This window comes from Psammomys obesus, unplaced genomic scaffold, assembly GCF_907164565.1.
Source record: "Psammomys obesus unplaced genomic scaffold, mPsaObe1.curated_primary_1811, whole genome shotgun sequence".
Lineage (NCBI taxonomy): Eukaryota > Metazoa > Chordata > Mammalia > Rodentia > Muridae > Psammomys > Psammomys obesus.
Window position 1 is genome coordinate 51,711,718 of NW_026587216.1, and position 14,322 is coordinate 51,726,039.

Consider the following 14,322-nt stretch of genomic DNA (forward strand, 5'->3'; position numbering starts at 1 on the left):
TCAATATTGCCGGGATGCTTTAGAGACTTCATTGACATATTTGATCTGATAGTATCCATAGTCAAGCAAGACTTATGCCATCTACTTTCAAAATTACCCAATTAACAAAATTTTTCAAGGTTCAGAAGAGGATAGCTAAGACATTGTTGAAATAAAGTGGTCAGGCTATTGCAAGAATCAAAAGAACACCTAAAGAATGTTTAACAGAACAAAGAATCAGAAACAACTGCTCATAAAGCCATTTGAAATGCAAACTAGAATTGTTGCTGGGAACTATTACAAGAAAGGAAGAGAAATGAGACATACAGATGTAGCAAATTCGTTGTGTGCCTTACAACCAATCTAAATTCAGTGTGCCACCACCTGTAAACATAAGCAATAGATTTCCTTTTTTTTTTTTTAATGACCTAGAAGGTATCTAACAGGCAATCCTTGGGGAACTAACACTTTCTGAACTAATTAATCACCAGATGTCACCTCTTCTCCACTACAATGAATATGAAAAAGGAGTTATTGGGCAATAAAAAAAGAATGAAAAATCAAGAGTGTTGATACACTGCAATTTTAGAGCAAACCATTCTACGAACAACATTTATAAGTCTTCTTCAACAATGTTTTTATATGTTACACACCAGCAAATATTTAAATATCAAGCCATTTCAACATTTTATTTTTTCAGCACTTTGAAAGGAAAATGCCCTAAAGGGAAGACAGTTAAAAATAGTTTTTAATGAGTGCTTGATAAGATAACTCAGTCAGCCCTGAGGAGTTAACTTTGAATCTCCAAAACCCAGACTAAAAGTCTTGTGCAGCTGGAGGGTGCACATCCTCGTTGCCTTGGTGGTTACCCAGGCCTGGGACGTCAACACACTTACTGAGAGACGTGGCTCCCCCGCGCAGCACGGGCCTGGATGTCACCAGGCCTCAGGAGGCAGGACAGCACTCAACCACACGCTCTCAGGGGCAGCATGTACCGCTAACTTCCATACAGCCTTCGGTGGTAACGTGGGCCACAGACATTGACAGAACCCAGCTCCCACAGGACCACGAAGGTGGCATAAGAAGCTATAACACTAGGCACAAACCCTCATATCAAGCTGGATGAAGCAACCCAGTGGGAGAAAAAGGATCCCAGGAGCATGCAAACAGTCAGAGACTCCCTCCCACTCCGACTGCTAGGAGTTCCGCAGGAACACCGGGCAGTGTGCAGATGACCTAGCTCCTACCACACAGGTTCCCCGGTAGCTGCTTCACTCTCTGTGAGCCACCGTGACCCCTGCTTAGCTGATTCTGAGAGCCATGGTCTCCCAGTGTCCTCATTCCCTCTGGGTCCTACAATCCTTCCTCACCTTCTGCTAGATGACGCCTCTCTGATGACAATTAGGCTAGGCACCAAACTATGAGCACCGCAGAATATCATTAGGAATAATTTCACTGACTTTTATTCAAGACATTTTTGGTTCTGTCCTGGGTCCCTGGGCTGTCTAGTCTCCGGTTCCCTGCCATCAAAGGAGAAAAAGAAAAAGAAACTCTTGACTGCCTTATTTTAGGCTGTTATCTTGTGAAGAGAAGCTGATTCACCTCATTCTGTGCAGCATTTTCTTCTAGGCCGCTGTCAAATGTCAGAATGTACACAGTCACTAACTTAAAACCTAAACTCAGTTATTGCTGCTATAAAATAAGTTGGTATGAATGTTAAAAATTTGTTGGTAGTTTACAGAAAAAATTAAGGAAAAGAGAAACAGAAATGTTGGCATGAATTTATCAGACACAACACCCTCCTATTTTTCTCAGGCCCCTCACACACTCCCTTCACAAAGCACTTACAAATTAATGGCCAAAGAAGCACCAAGGTGCTTACAGGGCCTTTTCTGTCTTCTGAAAGTGGGAAAGAAAGATGGTAGACACATTTCTATGGAAATAGAGTCCTGGATATCAGCGGGAAAAAATCTGAAGGTAACAGAGACTCAGCCCCAAGAAGCATGGAAGTAGGAATACACAGTAACTATTACAGCTGACAGGAATTACCAGAATGAACTTTGACAATGACCAACTGAAGATGTGTTCCACGAAATTAAAGTAAACAGTCATCTAAGGTGATCAATTCAATAAAAACTTCTGAAATAAAATTTCTAAATATGCTGAAGAGAGGCATCATACGTAACTTCTTGGAGAGAAGAACCTGCAGCAAATGGCAATACTTGCCAGTCTTCCTATAAATGACCTTAGCGTACAGGCACCTAAAAATGATGTCAACTGAAAAAGCAATAGGAATTACATTCCTGCAGACATTGTCTGTTGCGTTCTTTCTACACAGGAAATAAAAAGAAAGTTTTTTTGTTTTTTGTTTTTAAGGTGGAGTGAGTGTCAAATTGGAGATTCCGAAAGGATTCAAACATGTAAAGACCATCTACATCTTCTCCATCAACTCACATTCCTACTTCAACCTAGGTCATTTTGTTCATGGTCAGTAAGCACTAACCTAGTGTGAAACAGTTCAGGGAGAGTAGGTTTGTACGTGACAGATAAAATACAAGCTGCACCCATTTGGGGTGTTTTTATCATTAACTGCTGTTGCATAAACCGAACATAAAATGTGCTGTGACACTGGTTAAATCATTTGTTTCCACTTGTTACTGATGACATTTCATAACTCGTTTGGGGTTCTGCTTTGCCCCATCACTCGTGAGTTACGAGGTCATCAATCATGACTGAGACTAAATGATTTATGTAAGTCACCCTACTGTATATTTTGGTGCAGTGTAGAATAAGGCACAGACTATTGATGTCTAATACTGCTGCACTAAGTTTATCAAGTGTGTTTGTAAAACTGTGAGCTTGTGCCATCCACTGCAACAACTGACTATAAAATGTTGAAATAATTTATGAGCAAAGACATGCAAAAACCACTCTAAGAATGTCTATATTTGAATATTGATTAAATTCAATGTAAATTCCTTGAATTTAAAAATATACTGTCTTGAGCATGGGAGATCTTTCCATCTTCTGATATCTTCTTCTAATTCTTTCTTCAGAGACTGGAAATTTTTTTTTCATACAAGTCTTTGACTTGCTTGGTTAGGTTCACACCAAGGTACTTTATGTCCTTTGTGGCTATTGTGAAGGGCGTTGTTTCCCTAATTTCTTTCTCAGCCCTTTTGTCTTTTGTATACAGGAGGGCTGCTGATTTTTTTGAGTTAATTTTGTATCCAGCCATCTTGCTGAAGATGTTAATCAGCTGTAGGAGTTCCCTTTATGTGAAATTGTGCAGTACGAGCTTGAGGTGTAGAAGTTTATAGCGTTATTGTTTCAAACTATGCAGAATCCATGATTGTAACAATAAAAAAAACAGGGCTGGAGAGATGGCTCAGTGGTTATGAGCACTGTCTGCTCTTTAAAAGGTCATGAGTTCAATTCCCAGCAGCCACATGGTGGCTCACAACCATCTATAATGTGAACTGATTCCCTCTTATGCAGGTGTAAATGCAGACAGAACACTCATATACATTAAATAAATAAATCTTTAAAAAAATAAAAAACAAGCATACTACAAACCACTGGTGTTGGAAAGGCTACATTATGTCAATGTTATCGCTCATCTCTCTCACTCATCTCTCTCAACTGTACATTTTAAAAAATTATTTTGTTTGGCACTTTTGAAACAGTCTCAAGAAGCCTGGGCTGACCTTAAATTCATCTTTTTTTTTTTTTACAAGAATTTTAGACCATGTATTTTTGAAAAAACAAACAAACAAACTGATTTCAGCATTCATCTGTGATTCATAAGGTTTCAAGAGTTTTGAGGAACAATTAAACTCACTAAGATCAATCAGCACTTTGCTGTTAAGGGTTTTTTTTAACTTTTATTAATTACACTTTATTCATTTTGTATCCCCCCATAAGTCCCTTCCTCCTCCCCTCCCAGTCACACCCTCTCCCCCTTTCTGCATGCATGCCCCTCCCCAAGTCCATTGATAGGGGAGGTCCTCCTCTCCTTCTTTCTGATCTTAGTCTATCAGTTCTCATCAGAAGTGGCTGCATTGTCAGGGTTCTAGGTTATCTCCACGGATAGTCCTTGATTGGAGTATGAGTCTCTGGGAAGTTCCCTGTGTTCAAATTATCTTGTTCTGTTGCTCTCCTTGTGGAGTTCCTGTCCTCTCCAGCTCTTACTATTTCCCACTTCTTACATAAAATTGCAAACACGAACCTTGAATTCTGATCTCCCTGCCCACTTCCAACGTACTGGGATTACAGGCATGCTCTACCACGCCTGCTTTTGTGTTTTGTTGTTCTGTTTTGCTTTGTTTCATTTTGTCTGTGGAGCTGGAGAGCAAACCCCAGGGCCCCATTCTTCCTAGGCAAGCACTCTACTAACTGAGCTGCATTTTCAGGCCTGTTAGTTTTCAATAACATCTTCCCATTTTGATTAATTTGACATCTGGGCAAAACAAAGTATTTAAACTCAGTGGTACAGAGGCCAATTTTTCTCTCTTTTCAATGTGTGTGGATCACAGCTTGGCTGCTAACACATCTATTTAACACAACTGTAGTCGATTTCCCCCTAGAGCCTGTGGCCCCCAATTCACACTTATAACCACAGACTATGTGTTTCTTTCATCTTCAGTCAAAGAAATTTCTTTTTGCAGTGAGTGATTTCTAAGGCAGAGACCCATAACTACTCAAAACGCTGAGAAGTGAACTGTTGAGTGCTCAGTCCTGAGTGGGGCATCTCTAGAAACCCTCCATGGCCAGGAAACAGTGAAGAGTAGGTGGAAGAAAGGAAGAGCAGAAGGACGGGAGAGGAATTAAGAAACTTTGCTTTGGGGAACTGACATGGCCATTCCAAGCATGAACGCACAGCAGCTATAGATAAGCAAGACCTGCAAAAAACCACTCCATCAGCATCTCATCAGCCACGCAGGAGGAGCTTGGGGTCTCACCCTCCTTTAAGATGTAATGGTTGAGAGGGGGCACTTTTCTGCAGTGGCATGGCCATTGGTAAGTTAATCAAACTCTAGTGAAGAGTCTTTTATTCGTCCTCAAGTGCTAGAAACTCTAATTAAGCACAGTTTATCATAAAGAAGAAGAAAACAAAGAGGGAAGAGAAGGAGAGAGCATAGGGAAATGAAAGTAGGAGGGGTCTGGCTGGAACAAAAAAGGGTTCGAAAGGAGAGGGGAGACAACCGTGCAATGGAGGGAAACCTGATCAAAATACACTGTACGCATGTAAAATTGTCTCCAAAAGTCCACTGTTTAAAAAATTCTCAAGTATAAATTCTGCAGAGCAGGCCTGTCAACTGGAGTCCTTTCCCTCCCTCCATATGAGTGCACATATCAATTAAATGTTCTTCCTCAGTTCTATCACATGTAGCAAGACTAGCTGCTACATAAATGTTGCAACTCACATACCGACTCAGAACACTCAGTTAAGAAAATAGTTCTCTTCGGAGACTCAAAAGAGAGCTTGACACTTCCAAATTTCTAATTTTACGTTATTAATGATGAGATATGGGAAGATTATCCTTTGATATAAGAGGGTGATTTGAAGAGTAAGAAGCATAATTCTGAAGCACTCCTTGCAGATTTGTGTAGGTAAGGTACAATCAATCTACATATTTACTCTTAAAATACAACTGGAAGAAGGAAAGCAAGCTCACCACTCTCACGGCTGCAGAGCCTGGAAGAACATAGCCGATAAACGAAGAGGATTAAATTCTCTCATCACTTTATTCAGAGCATCAGACAGCTTATACTCTGAGTGTTAAGAGGAGTCACTTGGGCTAACTCCACAATCTCAGGGGTAAAAAGGCATGTGACAGGCATGATGCACATGGCAGAAACATGGATTTGCATATAAACAAATAACAGTAGCCAGCTGTAATAAATAATCTGAAGTAAACTCCCTCCTATCCACTAGACATGGCAGGGGCACAAACCAAATTTCAAGAACAATTCTGGGTTTTTAAAGAACTGAGGTCACAAGACTCGTGCCTTGTTTACTTGGAGTTTTACAACAATCACTCCAAATTCATGTCACATGACCCTGTCCTTGGACCATATTCCTAAAATAAGGGAACTGGATATAAACCTGATTTAATTAAGTGACAGCAGTTTTAATGTTTCTCCTCCATCCCTTATAAAGGCCAATGGATCAATAACCAATAGATCCGGTCGTATACCAAGATGGGTATGGAGATGACCCTGCCAGCTCTGCAGCTGACTCACTGGGTGACCTCCAGCTGGTTCGTCCATTATTTTTCAGAAGTTGCTGACCTTTAGGTTGCCAAGTAATTTCCGCATAGTGTGACAGTTGGGGGAAAGTGCCTGGGCACAAAATCTTCCCCAGGAAGAAACTGCCCTTTGCTTTTCTCCCAGGCACAGCAGTACCACAGCTCTTTTTTTAAATTATTTTTATTCACTTTACATCCCAATCTTAGCCCCCTTCTTCCCCTCCTCCCATCCCCCCTCCCTCCTTCTTCCTCCCCCAGAAAAGGGGAGTCCCCCGAACCCATCCCAGCTCATTAAGTTGCATCAGGACTGAGCATATCCTCTTCCCCTGTGGCCTGGCAAGGAAGCAGTGCCTGAGGGAGGGGGTATAATAACAGGAAACAGAATCCATGTCAGGGACAGCCCCTGTTCCCCTTTTTTTTAGGGAACCCACATGTAGCCATTGGCTACATCTGTGTAGGGAGCCTAGGTCCAGTCCATGTATGGTCCTTAATTGGTGCTTCAGTCTCCACAAGCCCCTCTGGGCCCTAGTTAGTTGACTCAGTTGGTCCTTTTGTGGAGCTCTTGGCAACTCCAGGTCCTTTATCCTTCCCCCACTTTTTCACAAGACTCTCTATACTTCTTCCAATATTTAGCTGCAAGTCTTAACATCCATTTTGAGCTGCTGCTGGATGGAGCCTCTCAGAGGGTAACTACACTAGGCTCCTGTCTGCAAGCATAGCAAAGTATCCTTAATAGTGTCAGGGGTTAGCTCTCTCTGACAGACATTGCTCTATCTTTACCCCTGCACATCTTGCAGGCAGGGTAAATTTTAGGTCAAAGTTTTTGTGGGTGGGTTGGTGTTCCCCTCCCTCCACTAGGAGTCTTGTTTAGTTAGAAGATGTCATATTCGGTCTCCATGACCCTTCTTACTAGGAGTCTCAGCTAGAGTTTCCCCCATATCCTCCCAAGAGCCTTCCCTGTGCATGTCTCCAGCTTGTCACAGAGATGCCCCTGCCCGTGGTTTCTCTTCTCTCTGCAGGCCTCTGTCCTTGTGCCTCTGCTCTCCACAGGTCTGATGTCCACCCTCATTTCTCTCTGCTCTCCCTCTCCAACCTTGTTCATTCTCTTCAACCACTCCACTGTCTATTCAGTCTCCCCTTAGAGGTAAGATGTAGGCGTCCTCCCTTAGATCCTCTTTGTTACATCTTTTTTGGGTCTTTGATTTGTAGTATGGTCATCCCATATTATATGGCTAATATCCACTTATACGTGCATTTATACCATGAATGTCTTTCTGGGTCTGTGTTACCTCACTCAGGATGATCTTTTCTAGTTCCATCCATTTGCCTGGAAATTTCATGATTTCCTTGTAATAGCTGAGTAGTATTACATTGTGTAAATGTACCACAGTCTCTTTATCCATTCTTCAGTTGAGGGACATCAAGGTTGTTTCCAGATTCTGACTATTATGAATAAAACTGCTATGAACATGGTTGAGCAACTGTCCTTGTTGTATGGTAAAGCATTTTTTTTGGTATATGCAAGGTTCTTAGTCATCAGAGAACTGCAAATCAAAACAACTGTGACTGCATCTTACAACTGTCAGAATGACTAAGATCAAAAACACAAGTGACAGCAGAAAATTGGGACTAGCTCTACATCAAGACCCAGCTATAGCACTACAACTCTTTGTAGGGGCGACCAGCAATTGTTACTCAGTTCCCAAACACCGCCATGCTGCCAGAGCTATTGTAGGGGCGCCGTTAACAGACAATCTCATTTCCAAATTACCAGACTACTAAATCAAGTGAAGCAGTAAAAGGACATTTTTAAGGTTTCTAAGAAAATGCATAAAAGAGATACCTATCTTAGGAAGAGATCAGGAGTCCTGCTTCATGTTGACTGGAAAAGAAAACAGAGCAGAAAGTAACTTCTTGGATTAAAAATTATTTAGACTTTAAATGGTGTCAAATTGGATTGGGTTCCTTCAGTCTTTAAAGACTTTAACCTAAAAGTAGCTTTGGCGGTAGAAATCATGTAGAGCACAACAATAAAAATTTGAAGGGGTATACAGGCAGACCAAGACTGCCACTCCTCTACAATGCTTACAGCGCCCTGTGTGTACTTCGAGACCAGATCCTCAGTTACCAAAACCTTAATATTGATCGATTGAAAGATGTCCTTTCACAAAATATTAAATGCCTGGTGACTCATGTATTTCATTGGAAGTGATATTCTTTAAATTCCAGGGTACACAAATGAAATGTAAGTCAGTTAAAATACTAAGCAAAAATTAACTAAAAATGAAGCAAATGGATTGTGTCATATTTAATAATCTAGGACATCCATGACAACTAAATTCAGCCTAAATAACCTTGAATGTGAAAACCACTCAAAGGGAAGAAAAGGGGCTAGGTATTCGATCAGATATTAACAAATTTGCCTATGCAGAAATTTAAAGGGAAAAAGTAACTGGTCATCTTTTGTGAGCCAGAAGTTTAAGCCAAAATGTCACCTACTCAACCTACGCAAACGAGAAGCAGCACCGCTCCCTTAGGAAGTAAAAGCAGTGTCGCCTACACACAGAAGACCGCCTCAGCGAGAGAAGGTCAGCAGCTCCACACCACTGCCATGCGTGCAGACCTTCGCCGGTGGGGACCGAGACCGTCACTCTTCTCCAGGTAACGTCCACGACGTGAACCATAACATAATCAAAAACACTGGCTTGTGTCCCCTACATGTGTCCCTCCTGCTTAATCCTCTACACTAACGCTTCCCCCTGCCCACAGGGTCATCTCTTCACGTAACCAACGTATGCCCCTTTCAGAAACCTTTTCTTTCATGAAGGGTTGTAAATGCTTTATGGATTTTTTTTTCCACACAAGGCTAGTCACTCTTGACTCCACAAGGCGAGCAGAGCGTGGCAGCTGAGGCTGCTGCTGTTTCCCTATCTGCATGACTAGAAAATGGCCACCCAGGCAATTTCAGTTCTGCTAAGTGACCTGGTCATAGAAAAGCTATCACTGCTCTAATGCCCGCCCCCGGACAGAGGCTATACTGGGCTTCTGCCTGACTACAAAGCGACAAGCCAACAGCCTAAATAAGTTCCTGGTTGGTGCTCCCCTCCCATTCTCAGTCCAATAAAATAACCTTGGCCCTGTCCTCTGAGAGCATCCCTTTCCGCTCACATTGCCTTTCCACTCACGGAGTAACCAGATATGCTGACCACATCATTTTTATCACCTTAAGTTTAGGTACTCTAAAATGCTTTTGTCTCTAATTTCACTTTGCCTGTAATTTTTAAAGAAATGTTAATCTTTTGTTGTCATAGGTTATTTTGAAGTCTTTCACTGACTGCTTCATAGATTTAGTTCTTATTTTACTCACACTTCTTACATCCCATATAAGTGATTCCTCATAGTCTCATATTCTTTAAATAAAAGAATTTTCAAAACAGATCCCATAGGCTATGGAGATAAATAAGTGGGTAACAGTGTTTGCTCTGAAAGCATGAAGACCCAAATTTACATGCCCAGCACTCATGAAAACTTGAGCCTGTAACTCCAGCTTTGGGAGGTAGAGACGGACAAATCAGAGAGGTTTCTGGTCAACCAGAGTAAACAAAACAGTAAGCCTCTGATTCAGTGAGAGACGCTGTGTCAAGGCATTAAGGGGAAGAGCAGTAGAGGAAGCCACCTGCATTTCTGCTCTGACCTCTCATGCCCATTCACATACACATACTCATGCATTTACCACATCTACACACGCCAAATGTGTGTGTGATATATATAAACACATATGTAAAGTGTGAGGGGGTGTGTGTATGGGTATGTGTAAATCTTTGTCCCCAGTGTAAAGTTTGGCAAAACTATGTTGTCAATATAAAAGTTTTATAAGAATAAACGAATGAATCCAAAGAATAGTATATCAACTAATAATATCTTTAATTATTTGGGTAACGTTTCTTAAAAGATATTTTAGTGTTTTCTAATGTTTCTCATTTTAATGTGATCTATATACAATAAAACTCTTCAATATTACATGAACAATTTTACGGGACTTGAAAACTGGTACACACATGAAAACATCACCAAAATAATTAATCAGAATATTTCTAACACCCAAAGTTCTAATGACGGTCCATCACCAATTAATTTCTTCCACACTAGGCTGTAGTCCTTACTGAGGTACTTTCTATTATTAAAATGTTGTCTTTCCTAGAATAGTATATGAATGGACTCACCTATTGTGTGATACTTTCTTCCAGCTTATTGCTTTGGAGATTGATCATGTTATTGCCAGGATCTATAGTTCTTTACCTACTACAGTTATAAATGATCTTTATATTCTGCATATAAGTCCTTCATTAAGTATATTTATAAATATTTTTCCTATCCTATAGATTGATTCTTGAAAAAGAAACAATTTTGTTAAAATCAAATTATTACTTTTGTCATGTGAAATTAAAGCTTTAATGTCATATCAAGAGGAATCGCTGTCTAACCAGGTGCTAGATGAAGCCACTAAGATGCCTGTTATGCTAGCCTCCTACAAGTATAGGACAGTATTATCAATAGTGTCAGGGTTGGCACTCTGTCGTGGCATGGACTCACGTTGAGCCAGTCATTGGTCGGCAGGGTTGAAGGCTTTGAGGTGGGTTGGCATCCCCTCCCTTCACTGGAAGCCTGCTTGGCTACAGATGTGGCCACTTCAGGGTCTATGGATCCCCTGCTGCTAGGAGTCTCAGCTAGCATCACCCCCACAGACTCTCTGGAGCCTACCCATCCTGGAGATGACCCCTCCAATATCCATTCCTCCACCGTTTCCAAAAGTAGCTGCAAAACGGAGAAAAAAATGAACCATTTGAAGACATGATTTACATATGAGGAAAATAATTTAATGGCAGAATCAGGGCCTTTATGACAGTTATATAGATCCAAAAAAGATAACTTGCTTGAAATGTTGTGTCTCCATATTTTAAAGTGAAATCATGCTCAATATTATTAATAAAACTTAGACAAATTGCTCCAACAGGAGCAATTACAGTTTTTAATAAATTCTTGATATCATAAAATACTATTTTCCAATAGTATGTATACATTTTCCTATGCTTTCCAAACAACTTCTTTGCTGAAAGATGTTTTAACTGTCACTATTGATAGAATGTATGAAAAATCTAAAGGCAATAGTTTGGCATGAGAGTTATAATTCATAAATAATGCTTCAAGAAAATATGCATTGCAGAAGATAAGAGATTCATAACTGAAGAATTAAGCAAGCAAAATCCTTCATGTAGATAAATATATACAAACTCTCTTCATTTTTGTCTTTCTAACCTTAACTCAGTTGACCTGTGGCATGTGGCTTTGCTCTCAATTGCTACATAGAAAAAACAGGTCCCTTTCCAGGCGGCACAAGAAACACAACCACGAATTCATCACAAAACAATAGAAATTAAAAACTGTGTTTCTGGAAATATCACCATCCGTCCAAAGGTTGTTGGGTACTCAAGACTTCATTACCCTTTGTGACCTCTGCCCATGGACTGGGTTGGTCTACAGATATTACCAGACTCTCCTGATAACCCCTTGCAAGACATTCCACCACTCATGCTACTCACTCATCGATGCTGATTTCAAAAGTTCCATGGGGCCAGGGGCTCCAACACCTGTGGTGACACTAGACCCATGGGACACAATGCTGAGCATGTGAATAGCCAATGATTGGCTTTTCTGATATTTTATTTAACAAGATGCTACATGATCTAGATAATTTTCTTACTACAGTGATAGGTGTGTCCATCAGATACCACATGAGGAATAAAGTTCCTTTTCTGTACAGGTACCTGTCTGACACTATGAGCTTCCCATGAGCCTAAGTACCAAAACTAGTTACCAATCCCTGAGAAACCTGGCTGTTGTCATGCTGTATCTCGGAGTTGTTTTCCTCCTCATTTTGACGACTAGAGCAGAGAAGACCAGACCTGCAGCTCACACTGCACCATCACAGCGGCTTCACAGGAGGGCATCTAGGCCACGAGTTTTGCTTCAGGGTCCACCATTCCCTCAGCCTCTGGGTTGCTTGAGCAGTATTTCCCCTGCTTAGCTGTAAATTTATTTCATGTGTGTTCAAAGTTACTTTAACTCCTTTTGAAAACAAGACAGAACATAAAACATTTGATTTTTTTTCATTTCATGATACTTTGCTGAAGAAGAGAAAGAATAAGGAAAGACAAAATACAGAGTTAAGCATTGTATAGCTGATTTTGCAAGGCTTTGGAAATATCTTGTCAAGAAAAGATACTTCTTTAGCTCATGTTGTATAATTTTAGTTTTCTGAAAACAGATACAACTGCATGCTGTCAATCTTGTTACTATGTAATACCCAATATACTAATACTACAAAATAGTTCTTAAAAGCTCTGTGTGTGTGATTTACAAAATCACACATAACCATAAAATTTTGTTTTAACTTGTGGGTGGAACACTGTAAATAAAGAAAATTCATGAAATGGTAAAGTATACTCAAACTACTGGCACCAGCCAGCAAAACAGCCACTTCCTCTTGAATTATAAATTTTAATATAGATTATCCACCCTTTCCACCTCTTTCTTCACAAAAATTAATTCCATAAAATATAGGTTCTCAAAGGACAGAATTGCTCTAGTGCTAGCTAAGAGTAAACCAAAATATTTAGGCATGTATATTTGAGTTGATTATCATGTTCAAAGATCAGTTGACGTAACAAAATTATAACACTGAATCTGAACAGTGTGTTTATGTTTGGTAATGCTACCATGACCGCTGAAGAGAAGAAACAGTGGCACGGGGAAACAGAGGGACGGGAGAGCATGACCCAGAGCAAATAACTAGAGCTTCTCTGCCTAAAGAATGCACAGGGAGAAACCAATGGTCAGCCCTCTTAAAACTGGTCATTTCAAAAAAAGAAAGAAAAAAAAAAAAAAGACTGGTCATTTCAATTTCATCTGGATTTATAAATATAGTTATCATTGGCATTGCCTTATGGTTCTCCGTGATTGCTCTCTTTTATTGACATACAGAGGACTGTAACTGTAAGCGCTTTGTCATGAAACTGTCATTCAGCAATAAAAGGGTTGAACGGTAGCAAAAGTAAGTCAGCCCACGGTCACTACCTAACCTGGTGCCGTGCACAGTGAAGAGCACAGAACAGCCCAGCTCCATGCCCTCTGCTCCAGACCCCTCTACTGCGTTTGTCCAAATGTTTGCATGGCTGCAGTGACAGCTTGGGCTTTGCTGGAGTAGCAAGAACCTCTCTGTGTAAGGGTTTAAGGCGCTGTCTACTTTTGCTAATATTATAGCTTCACTTGAGAAACCTGGGGTAAATTAGAGAGTTGGTGGCATTCAAAGAGAAAGTTTCCTTAGATTCCTTTAGTTTGGAAGCAGCTACAAAACTACATAGATCGTATATAGAATATTAACATATACTATGTATATGGATACATCTGTTCTGTATGTCATTGATGTATGCTGTGCGCATAACACAGGCACACATTTGTTACATGCATACTGTACAGACTGTATGTATGTGTACATGAGTTCACGTGCACACACATAAATCACATGCAGAGCACATATGCTCAACACTGAAAACGCTTTTGTTGGCATCAGGACTGGCTGTACGCTGCCACCCAGGGGTTAGCTACAACATTCTACACTGCTGTCTCCTCAAGAGGCATTGCAAGTCCCTACCAAATGCATCCTGGCCAGTCCCCACGGCGTAAGCTCGCGTTCCCACTGAACCCCACATTGTGGTGTCATTCCCGTAGCATGAATGCTTATTTTAAAGGAAGGCGGGGAGAGGAAGACAGAAAAGGATGCTAAACAGTGAGAAGACCACCTAAACTGAAACAAATTACACCACAACTGACAACAGGAGTAAGACAGGGAGACGAGAAGAAAAAGAAGGTTTATCACGTCTCCGTGCCCACTGCTCTGGGTAAATATCCCTTCTTGTAACAATAAAGGAATAAAGACGAGTACAAAGAACGGATACAGAGGATACAGACCTGGCTGGTGTTTGATAAATGGCACTCCACTTCACTTTGCTTATTGTGTACCTCATACCTCACT